Source organism: Amblyraja radiata, chromosome 39, assembly GCF_010909765.2.
Source record: "Amblyraja radiata isolate CabotCenter1 chromosome 39, sAmbRad1.1.pri, whole genome shotgun sequence".
Taxonomy (NCBI): Eukaryota; Metazoa; Chordata; class Chondrichthyes; order Rajiformes; family Rajidae; genus Amblyraja; species Amblyraja radiata.
The window spans coordinates 16886113-16896413 of NC_045994.1; the positions used below are offsets into that span (position 1 = coordinate 16886113).

Consider the following 10301-nt stretch of genomic DNA (forward strand, 5'->3'; position numbering starts at 1 on the left):
AAAACTTTGCAGGAAGTTTTTCTCATCTCGGTTTTAAAGGATTTCCCCCCTTATCCTTAAGCTGTGACCCCCTTGTCCTGGACTTCCCCAACATCGGGAACAATCTTCCTGCATCTAGCCTATGTTCTGTGACAGTACCAGGAAGGAAGCAGAGAAAATTGATGAAAAAACCCTGCAGTCCTAACTAAAAATGAAAATACTTGCCATCTAAAATCTTTTATTAGATCAAGTGTTCAAGAAGGAACTGCAGATATAGGCCATTCGGCCCTTCGAGCCTGCACCGCCATTCAATATGATCATGGCTGATCATCCAACTCAGTATCCCGTACCTGCCTTCTCTCCATACCCTCTGATCCCCTTAGCCACAAGGGCCACATCTAACTCCCTCTTAAATATAGCCAATGAACTGTGGCCTCAACTACCTTCTGTGGCAGAGAATTCCAGAGATTCACCACTCTTGCAGAAAGTTTTTCTCATCTCGGTTTTAAAGCATTTCCCCCTTATCTTCAAGCTGTTCCTGGCCTTCCCCAACATCGGGAACAATCTTCCTGCATCTAGCCTGTCTAACCCCTTAAGAATTTTGTAAGTTTTTAAGGGGTTGGACAGGCTAGATGCAGGAAGAGTTGGGCAAAACTTTGCAGAAAGTTTCAATGCAAGAAGCAAGATGGAAATATGTCAATTATTGTGGCATGCAGTTGAAGCAGAATATATTGCGTTATATTTCTCCATTGTATTGTAACCCAGAGATCATTTTATTTATTTTTTTATTAATTATTACTGTGACGTACTGTATTATGTTCTGTGACAGTACCAGGAAGGAAGCAGAGAAAATTGATGAAAAAACCCTGCAGTCCTAACTAAAAATGAAAATACTTGCCATCTAAAATCTTTTATTAGATCAAGTGTTCAAGAAGGAACTGCAGATGTAGGCCATTCAGCCCTTCGAGCCTGCACCGCCATTCAATATGATCATGGCTGATCATCCAACTCAGTATCCCGTACCTGCCTTCTCTCCATACCCCCTGATCCCCTTAGCCACAAGGGCCACATCTAACTCCCTCTTAAATATAGCCAATGAACTGTGGCCTCAATTACCTTCTGTGGCAGAGAATTCCAGAGATTCACCACTCTCTGTGTGAAAAAAGTTTTTCTCATCTCGGTTTTAAACGATTTCCCCCTTATCCTTAAGCTGTGACCCCTTGTCCTGGACTTCCCCAACATCGGGAACAATCTTCCTGCATCTAGCCTGTCCAACCCCTTAAGAATTTTGTACGTTTTTAAGGGGTTGGACAGGCTAGATGCAGGAAGAGTTGGGCAAAACTTTGCAGAAAGTTTCAACGCAAGAAGCAAGATGGAAATATGTCAATTATTGTGGCATGCAGTTGAAGCAGAATATATTGCTTTATGTTTCTCCATTGTATTGTAACCCAGAGATCATTTTATAAGTTTTAAGGGGTTGGACAGGCTAGATGCAGGAAGAGTTGGGCAAAACTTTGCAGAAAGTTTCAACGCAAGAAGCAAGATGGAAATATGTCAATTATTGTGGCATGCAGTTGAAGCAGAATATAGAAACATAGAAATTAGGTGCAGGAGTAGGCCATTCGGCCCTTCGAGCCTGCACCGCCATTCAATATGATCATGGCTGATCATCCAACTCAGTATCCCGTACCTGCCTTCTCTCCATACCCTCTGATCCCCTTAGCCACAAGGGCCACATCTAACTCCCTCTTAAATATAGCCAATGAACTGGCCTCGACTACCCTCTGTGGCAGAGAGTTCCAGAGATTCACCACTCTCTGTGTGAAAAAAGTTCTTATCTCGGTTTTAGCCAAGGGCCACATCGGGAGCAATCTTCCTGCATCTAGCCTGTCCAACCCCTTAAGAATTTTGTAAGTTTTTAAGGAGTTGGACAGGCTAGATGCAGGAAGAGTTGGGCAAAACTTTGCAGAAAGTTTCAACGCAAGAAGCAAGATGGAAATATGTCAATTATTGTGGCATGCAGTTGAAGCAGAATATATTCCTTTATGTTTCTCCATTGTATTGTAACCCAGAGATCATTTTATTTATTTTTTTATTAATTATTACTGTGACATACTGTATTATGTTCTGTGACAGTACCAGGAAGGAAGCAGAGAAAATTGATGAAAAAACCCTGCAGTCCTAACTAAAAATGAAAATACTTGCCATCTAAAATCTTTTATTAGATCAAGTGTTCAAGAAGGAACTGCAGATGCTGGAAAATCGAAATCAGTCTGAAGAAGGGTTTCGGCCCGAAACGGTGCCTATTTCCTTCGCTTCACAGATGCTGCTGCACCCGCTGAGTTTCTCCAGCATTTTTGTGTACCTTTTATTAGATAAGTCAGGTGTTTACTTACTTCCTCATTTACTGTCGGTGACTATACAATAAAACCTCTGGGGTACAAATCTAGACAACGGTGTCTGCGTTTTTATTAGATTCAATATAAGCTTTCAATCCTTATTACTCAGTGTACAGCACACTGGCATCGCCATCAGAGCTGCTGTCTCTGAGCTCCAGGGGCCCAGGTTCGATTCTCACCGCTGGATCTGTCTGCTTGGAGTTTGCATGTTCACCCTGTGACGGTATAATTTCCTTCAGGTGATCCCGTTTCCTCCTACATTCTATGAAAATGTTCAAGTTTTCCGTTTATTGGTCACTGACACCACTGTGTAAGTAAATGGTTGAATCTAGGTGAGTTTATGGGAAGATAAGACACAAAAAGCTGAAGTAACTCAGCAGGTCAGGCAGCATCTCTGGAGAAAAGGAATAGGTGACGTTTCGGGTCAGGACCCTTCTTGAGACAGAGTTTATGGGAATGTGGGCAGAATAAAATGGGATTGATGTTACTGGGCGTGATGGGATGGGTTTGTTGTGTTCAAAGACCTGTTTCTCTGATGTATGACTTTGACGTGAGAGAAATAGAAACATAGAAACATAGAAATTAGGTGCAGGAGTAGGCCATTCGGCCCTTCGAGCCTGCACCGCCATTCAATATGATCATGGCTGATCATCCAACTCAGTATCCCGTACCTGCCTTCTCTCCATACCCTCTGATCCCCTTAGCCACAAGGGCCACATCTAACTCCCTCTTAAATATAGCCAATGAACTGGCCTCGACTACCCTCTGTGGCAGAGAGTTCCAGAGATTTACCACTCTCTGTGTGAAAAAAGTTCTTCTCATCTCGGTTTTAAAGGATTTCCCCCTTATCCTTAAGCTGTGACCCCTTGTCCTGGTCTTTCCCAACATCGGGAGCAATCCTCCTGCATCTAGCCTGTCCAACCCCTTAAGAATTTTGTAAGTTTCTATAAGATCCCCTCTCAATCTCCTAAATTCTAGAGAGTATAAACCAAGTCTATCCAGTCTTTCTTCATAAGACAGTCTTGACATCGCAATATTTACAGTAGCAGTTTGTCTGCCATGTACCATTGTATCCTCGATGTTGCAGCATGGATTCAGATAAGATACTGGAACGCAAGATTTGCATCTGATCTAACATTTATTACTTTACTCTTCCAGTTGTGGACAACGCCTTTTACAGACCATGAATGTTAAACGTTTTAATGGGCTAGAAGACCTGGTACTTGAAGATGGAAACATTTCGTGAGAATTGCTCACAGCCTGCAAATGGAGGAACAAAAATCATGTGTTAATCAACATCTCTTCAGAAGGGCAAATTGACCTGAGCTTTTTGATCGAAGTCTCATAATTTTGTTGAATATCTACAGCCGGAAAACAAAATTACATTTTCTGAGTGGATGTGTGACCTCGAATTAAAAAGGGAGAAATAGGACATTATTTACCTCATTGAAATGCCAAGCACTTAGACGAGTTCAAATATCAACAAAGACCTGTTGAATAGAGAAAGGTTGATAACAGTTTTTTAATAGTTGTTTTCAATTTGCCAATGTTTAAGTGACTAGAGTCTATGATATAAGCTATAATTTTAATTTGCATAAACCCATCCAACACTATCTCTGTACAAGTGACAAGGAAATCAGTGAATAGAAATTGTAATTACCTAACTCCAATTATCTCTTTTCAAATATACCTCGTGGTTTCTATGTTAACTCCATGTAGCTGAAATATGGTGCCTTCTGGCCTGTTGTGGCTACTGGCTCCCACATTCCCACCATCAATGCTGCCTGACCTGCTGAGGTCCTCCAGCACATTTGTGTTTTGCCACGATAAATTCAGCAGGCTTTCTTAAATTGTCAAATAAATTTGTGGAAAATATTTCTGTTCCACAGAACGACTTTTATTTAGATAAATGTGACTGCAGACCCATGATAATGTATATTTAATCATGTATATTTCTGATTAATGATGCTCCCCAGTCCCACATTGAGCATTGATGGATGCACATCTGTATCATACACAGTTGATGGAGGTAGCTGCTCCAGGTATCAATGAAATAGAGTTTGAAATCTGAACACTAGAACATTGCCTTGAAGCAAAGATCCTTTAATCAATTATTTTACAACCGAGAAGTTTCAAAAATATTCATTTTTTTCTAACATTCAACCTACATTAATTCCTCTTTTTCATTTCCTTTAGAGTGATTTTGAAATTTATCACGGTGGAAACTAATGATGACTTCAGCATTTACCCTGGAACATAGAGCTGTTTTTACAAGGGATATCAGTTACAGCATCCTGTTTCTACCCACACTAGAACTTAGCACTTGAAGTAATCCTCAGATCACTACCCTGGCGGTCCTCTGTTTAAGATATTTACCTAATTCCCTGTAGCCATATATCAGAATCTCCTTCCTTTTCCTACCTATGTCATTTGCGCCAACATGCACAACGACTTCTGGCTGCTCCCCCTCCCCCTTGAGGCTGTCATGCAGCCACTCCGAAACATCCTGGACCAAGTGTCTATCCCCAGATTCAATCCTGCCACACACTGGGCTGGAAAGGCTGAAATTGTTGATTAACGATATTACTTAAAATAACTTTTTTTGGACAGAGGCAGAGTGTGAGGTGCACTTAGTGGACACGGTAGTGGGGAGGGGAGAGGGGGTTGGGGGCGATAACAGGCACCACCTCCCTCCTCCTTCTCAACCCCACCCCCCCAAAAAGAAAACAAAATTCTTGTCTCACCTCAGGTACACAAAATTGCTGGGGAAACTCAGCGGGTGCAGCAGCATCTATGGAGCGAAGGAAATAGGCGACGTTTCGGGCCGAAACCCTTCTTCAGACTGATGGGGGGTGGGAGAAAGAAGGAAAATGGGAGGAGGGGGAGGAGCCCGAGGGCGGGCGGATGGGAGGGTGTATCCATCTTGTCTCACCTCGTCAGGATTCAGTGCCTACGCCCCAGTTACACCATGACCAGATTTCTTAGCTTTGGTGAGATGTATTGAGAGACACAAAATAAAAAGAGACCAATATACAAGATCACGGCTCTTTATTAGTGGCTTTTACAATGACCTTTGAAAAGGTGGGTGGGATTTGAGTCACCTGCTGTAAAAGAAAGGGAGGTCAGGACTTCAGAACAACTCCTTGGTTGGACAATACACCCACTGGTCCTCATGACCCCAACAGGTTAAGTCTTGCTGTCTACATAGACAACCTTTGGAAGGGTACGTACTGAGTAACGTCCTGCACCCTGGAAGAGCAGTGTCCAGAGTGGTTACAGTGGGTTTCTGGTGACATCTGACCTCTCTTGTTGGAACCGGAAGTGGCGGCGCTGGGAACGGCTGCGGCTCGCCTGCAGTCCGTTTGTCTTTACTTTTTTGTGTTGTTTTTTTTCGTTTTGTCTAGTTGTGTTTTTGGTTTTTAGGTTGTGTTTATGTGGGGTGGGGGGTTGAAACGGGGCTTGCTGTCTCTCCCTTGGGGGGAATACGGCTTTTTCGTCGTATCCCCCCTCTCTGCCTCCGTCTGCGCTGAGGCCTAATGGCGGAGCTGGCGATCTCGGGACTCCGGAGGCAGCCTGTCAGGACTTGCCCTGAGCTCGCTCCCGTGAGGGCGGCCCAGCTCGGGGCTGGAACTGCGTTCCCGTGAGGACGGCCTGGCGAGGGGCCGAGACTCTCCCGTGAGGGGCTGTGGCACTCCCGTCGGAGTGGCCCAGCTCGAGGGAGAACGGCACTCCCGTTGGAGTGGCCCAGCCCGAGGGAGGAACGGCACTCCCGTCGGAGTGGCCCAGCCCGAGGGAGAACAGCACTCCCGTCGGAGTGGCCCAGCTCGAGGGAGGAACGGCACTCACGTGAGGGCGATCCGGCTCGGGGCTGGAACGGTGCTCCGGTGGCTGGGACGGCGTTCTGGCGGCGGCGACCTGGGTCCGGGGTTGAGCCGCGGGCCAGCGGCTGCGTCCGTTGGACTGGAGGGCGGCAGCTTCGACCACCCCGGGCCGCAGTGTTTGAGCCGGCCCGTTGCGGGGTTCGGTGAGCCGCGGGACTGATTGTACCATCGCCCGGTGGGGAATCGCCTCAGCGCAGAGGGAGAACAGGGAAGGAAGAGACTGCAGCCCTATGATTTTTGCCTCCACCACAGTGAGGTGCTTGGAGGACTCACTGTGGTGGATGTTAATTTGTGTTTATTGTTGTTATTATTGTATGATGTATGTATGACTGCAGGCACGAAATTTCGTTCAGACCCTAAGGTCTGAATGACAATAAAGGCATTCAATTCAATTCAATTCAATTCAAACAGGTTGCAGATCGTAGTGACGAGGCTTCAATGGGCTTCTGCTCGATATTTCCCTCTGGCACTGTGCAGCAAAATGTTGGAGGTAGATCATCAGCCGTGGACTTGAAGGGCAGGGCAACGCTGAAGATCCCAAAGGCCCATTGTTTCTCCAAATACTGAGCGATCCTGCACATACAAATAACAAGGCAAATGCAATGTTAGCATTCATTTCAAGACAACTGGAGTATAAACTCAAAAAGCTGGAGTAACTCTAAAATATATAAAAAGAGATGTAATGCTGAGGCTTTTGCAAGGCACTGGTCAAACCACATGTGGAATATTGTGAACAGTTTTGTGACCCATATCTGAAGAGGGATATGCTGGTATTAGAGAGGGTCCAGAGGAGGTTTATGAGAATGATTGGATTAACATGACCGCTCTGGACATGTACTCGCTGGAGTTTAGAAGGATGAGTGGGGGACCTCATTGAATAGTGAAAGGCTGGAAAGGGTGGATGTGAGAGGATGTTTCCACTAGTGGGAGAGTGTCTAGTACAAGAGGGCACAGCTTCAGAATTAAAGGATGTATCTTTAGAAAGGAGACAAGGAGTAATAAAATTAAAGAGAAGGCATATAATATTGCAAAGGTTAGTGGGGTAGCTGGAGAATTGGGAAGCTTTAAAAAAAACAACAGAAGGTAACTAAAGGTTGAGAGAGTGGGTTGAGAAGTGGCAAATGGAATACAGCATAGCAAAATGTGGAGTCATGCATTTTGGTAGTAGGAATAAAGACGAAGACTATTTTCTAAATGTGGAGAGAATTCAGGATTTGGGGGTGCAAAGGGACTCGGGAGTGCTGCTGCACGATTCCTATAAAGTTAATTTGCAAGTTGAATTGGTGGTAAGAAAGGCGAATGCAAAGCTGGCAGTTATTGTGAGAGGGCTAGAATACAAATACAGGGATATAATGCTGAGGAGTTCCTAGGGCACTGGGTCAGACCACATTTGGAATATTGTGAGCAGTTCTGGGCACCAAATCTCAGGAAAGATGTGTTGGTCCAGAGAACATTTACGAGAATGATCTCAGGAATGATTGGGTTAAGATATTATGGCGTTTGGCAGCACCGGGCCTGTATGTGCTGGGGTTTAGAAGGATGAGGGGGAACTCATTGAAACTTACCAAATAGTAAGAGTGGATGTGGAGAGGATGTTTCCACCAGTCGGAGAGTCTTCGACCAGACGCCATAGCCTCAGAATAAAAGGACGTACCTTTAGAAAGATGAGAAGGAATTTCTTTAGTCAGAGGGTGGTGAAGCTGTGGAATTTATTGCCACCGATGAAGATGGAGGCCAAGTCAATGGATATTTTTGAGGCAGAGATTGACAGAAGGCAGGAGAATGGGGTCGAGAGGGAAAAATATGTCAGCCATGGTTGAATGGTGGAGTAGACTCGATGGGCTGAATGGCCTAATTTTGGTCCTATGTCCAATGAACTTATGACAAGTGGCACTGGCAGAGCAGTTTGAAGACTGACAGCTGTCTACATTGTTGGTGGCACAGGAGCTGCTTCAGACAGGGCGACATCGGGAGCCATGAATATGCTGCCAGTGAGTGTTCTACAACTGTTTGTAAGGTCTATCTCGAGGGGAATTGCAGGGCAAGGATACCCAAGTAAATGTCTTACCTGAAGTCCCGAGCGATGTCCCAGACCAGGCACGGGAAGGCAGTTCAGCGGAGAAGCAGCTCAGTCTATTCCTTGTAGCACCACATTGTCCTCAGGAACACAGAAGAGTCGGGAGCGATGAAGCTTCCACATGTTTCCCTTGGTCCATGGCCATCTCTTCAGATCTTGTCCTTTGGTCAATCTCAGGTCATCCAGAGGCTGATGATCACCCTGATGAGCCCAGCCTGTGAATGTAGAGCAGAACAACAGACAGCCAACCATGTCATCTCTGGGTGCCCACTCTCCCACCCACCAAATGGAGCTCAGGACCTGGCAGACATTGACGCAGAGGCAACAACTTGGCTGCTCAACACCCGGCTTGAGATCAAACTATTCCTTTGGTTTATGTTTCATTCGTAAGAAGAAGAAGAAGACCCTGGAAAAAGTTCAATCTCTTCCCTTCTTTGTTCTCCCATGGTCAACCTCACCTCTATAACCAACACAGGACCAGCTCAAGGCTGTGTGCTCAGTCCCCTGCTCTATGACCAGGACTGCACAGCCAGACCATTCCAATGCCGTCTTTAAATTTCGCAGAAGGTACCACTGTTATTGGACAAATACTGGGTAATGACGAGTCAGAGTACAGGAGAGAGATTGATAATCTGAGGGAATGCTGCCAATAGGACTATGTTACTTCTGTTCTTCCATGTCTGCTTGGATATCCTCCAGAATGTGGTTACTGTAGAGGAAGGTGGTTTACTGTAGATTAATTGATTTTCTCATCCAGAGAGTGGCTATCAGTCACCGTTGATCCTAGGTAGGTAAATTGGATGACAGGTTCCAGCTGACTGGTGTTTAGGATGATTACAGAGTGGAGTGCCTTGACCCATGACAACAGTTGTCTTAATACTAATTGCCAGTAGGTAATCATTGCAAGCATGAGACATTCTGTCCATCAGCCCCTGAAGTCCTTCTTCTGTTGGGGTGAGGAGTGACCAATATGGTCCCAATGGTTCCTCTTCTTTCTTGGCGGCGAGCCATTCCATGAGCAGTCTGACCTCCGGCACCTACCGAGGGCCCGTACTTGACCATTGTCTCAGCGGTCACTTCGGCTGCCGGGTTCGTCCTTCTTCGTGGCCAATGTGGCCCGAGTCCGGTCTTGAGTGGCTTCAATCTTCTGTCATTCAAGTCCACGGTGATCATCAATCTTGGTCATTTCCTGTCATCAGAAACCGACCTGGTAAATGGAGACAAGAATGGAGTCTTGAAGATTCCTGATCCAAACCGTTGTCCATCCAATCCCTCCACAGATGAAATGTCCTCTCGGAGTCGTGTCCTCGACCGACCTGCGGCACCCACCTTCAAACAATCTGGAGGAGATCCAGCACCCTAAGAAATCCCACCAAGTTGTTCCTCAACAGCTTCTCCAGTGCCAGGTGTGGAAGTTCGCAGAGAACATGGAGCAAGATTGGGTCTTCAGGATCTGACATGCAAGTCCATGATGATCATCAACCTTGGCCATTTCCGGTCATCAGAAACCGACCTGGTAAATGGAGACAAGAATGGAGTCTTGATCCAAATGTCATCTGTCCATTTCCTCCGCAGATGCTGCCTGACCCCCTCAATTCCTCCAGCAGTTTTCTGCTCCACCTTCGCTGACAGTCGAGCTCTCAAAACACATCTCCATCACGGTCTTCTACTGAGGGCAGTTTACAGAAGATCAGCTCCACATTCCCAGTGACACCAGACCTTCCTCAGCAACACAGCAGGGTCAGGTGTGATGAAGCTTCTGCGTGCCAGCCCTGGTCCATGGCCGTCTAGGCAGATATTGTCCTCTGGTCAATCACAGGAAACATGGCAGATGGTCGATGACCTCAAGAGTGGAAAGCCGATGATCCACAAACTTGTCTTCATTCATGGGACAGCGGTGGAGAACTTAATGTTGCAAGTTCCTGGGTGTCCATGTCTCTGAAGATCTGTCCTGGATGTCCTCAC

The 10301-nt window shown here is 45.9% G+C and overlaps 1 long non-coding RNA gene across 1 annotated transcript; it reads right to left on the bottom strand.

Annotated features, from left to right (window-relative positions):
• Positions 1-6686: 6686 nt before the first annotated feature.
• On the bottom strand, positions 6687-8613 carry LOC116967234. Its single transcript, XR_004410184.1, has 3 exons — positions 8328-8613; positions 7825-7913; positions 6687-6832 (listed from the first exon to the last, which is right to left on the bottom strand). It is a non-coding gene; the product is annotated as an uncharacterized LOC116967234 (long non-coding RNA).
• Between the last annotated feature and the right edge of the window lie 1688 nt (positions 8614-10301).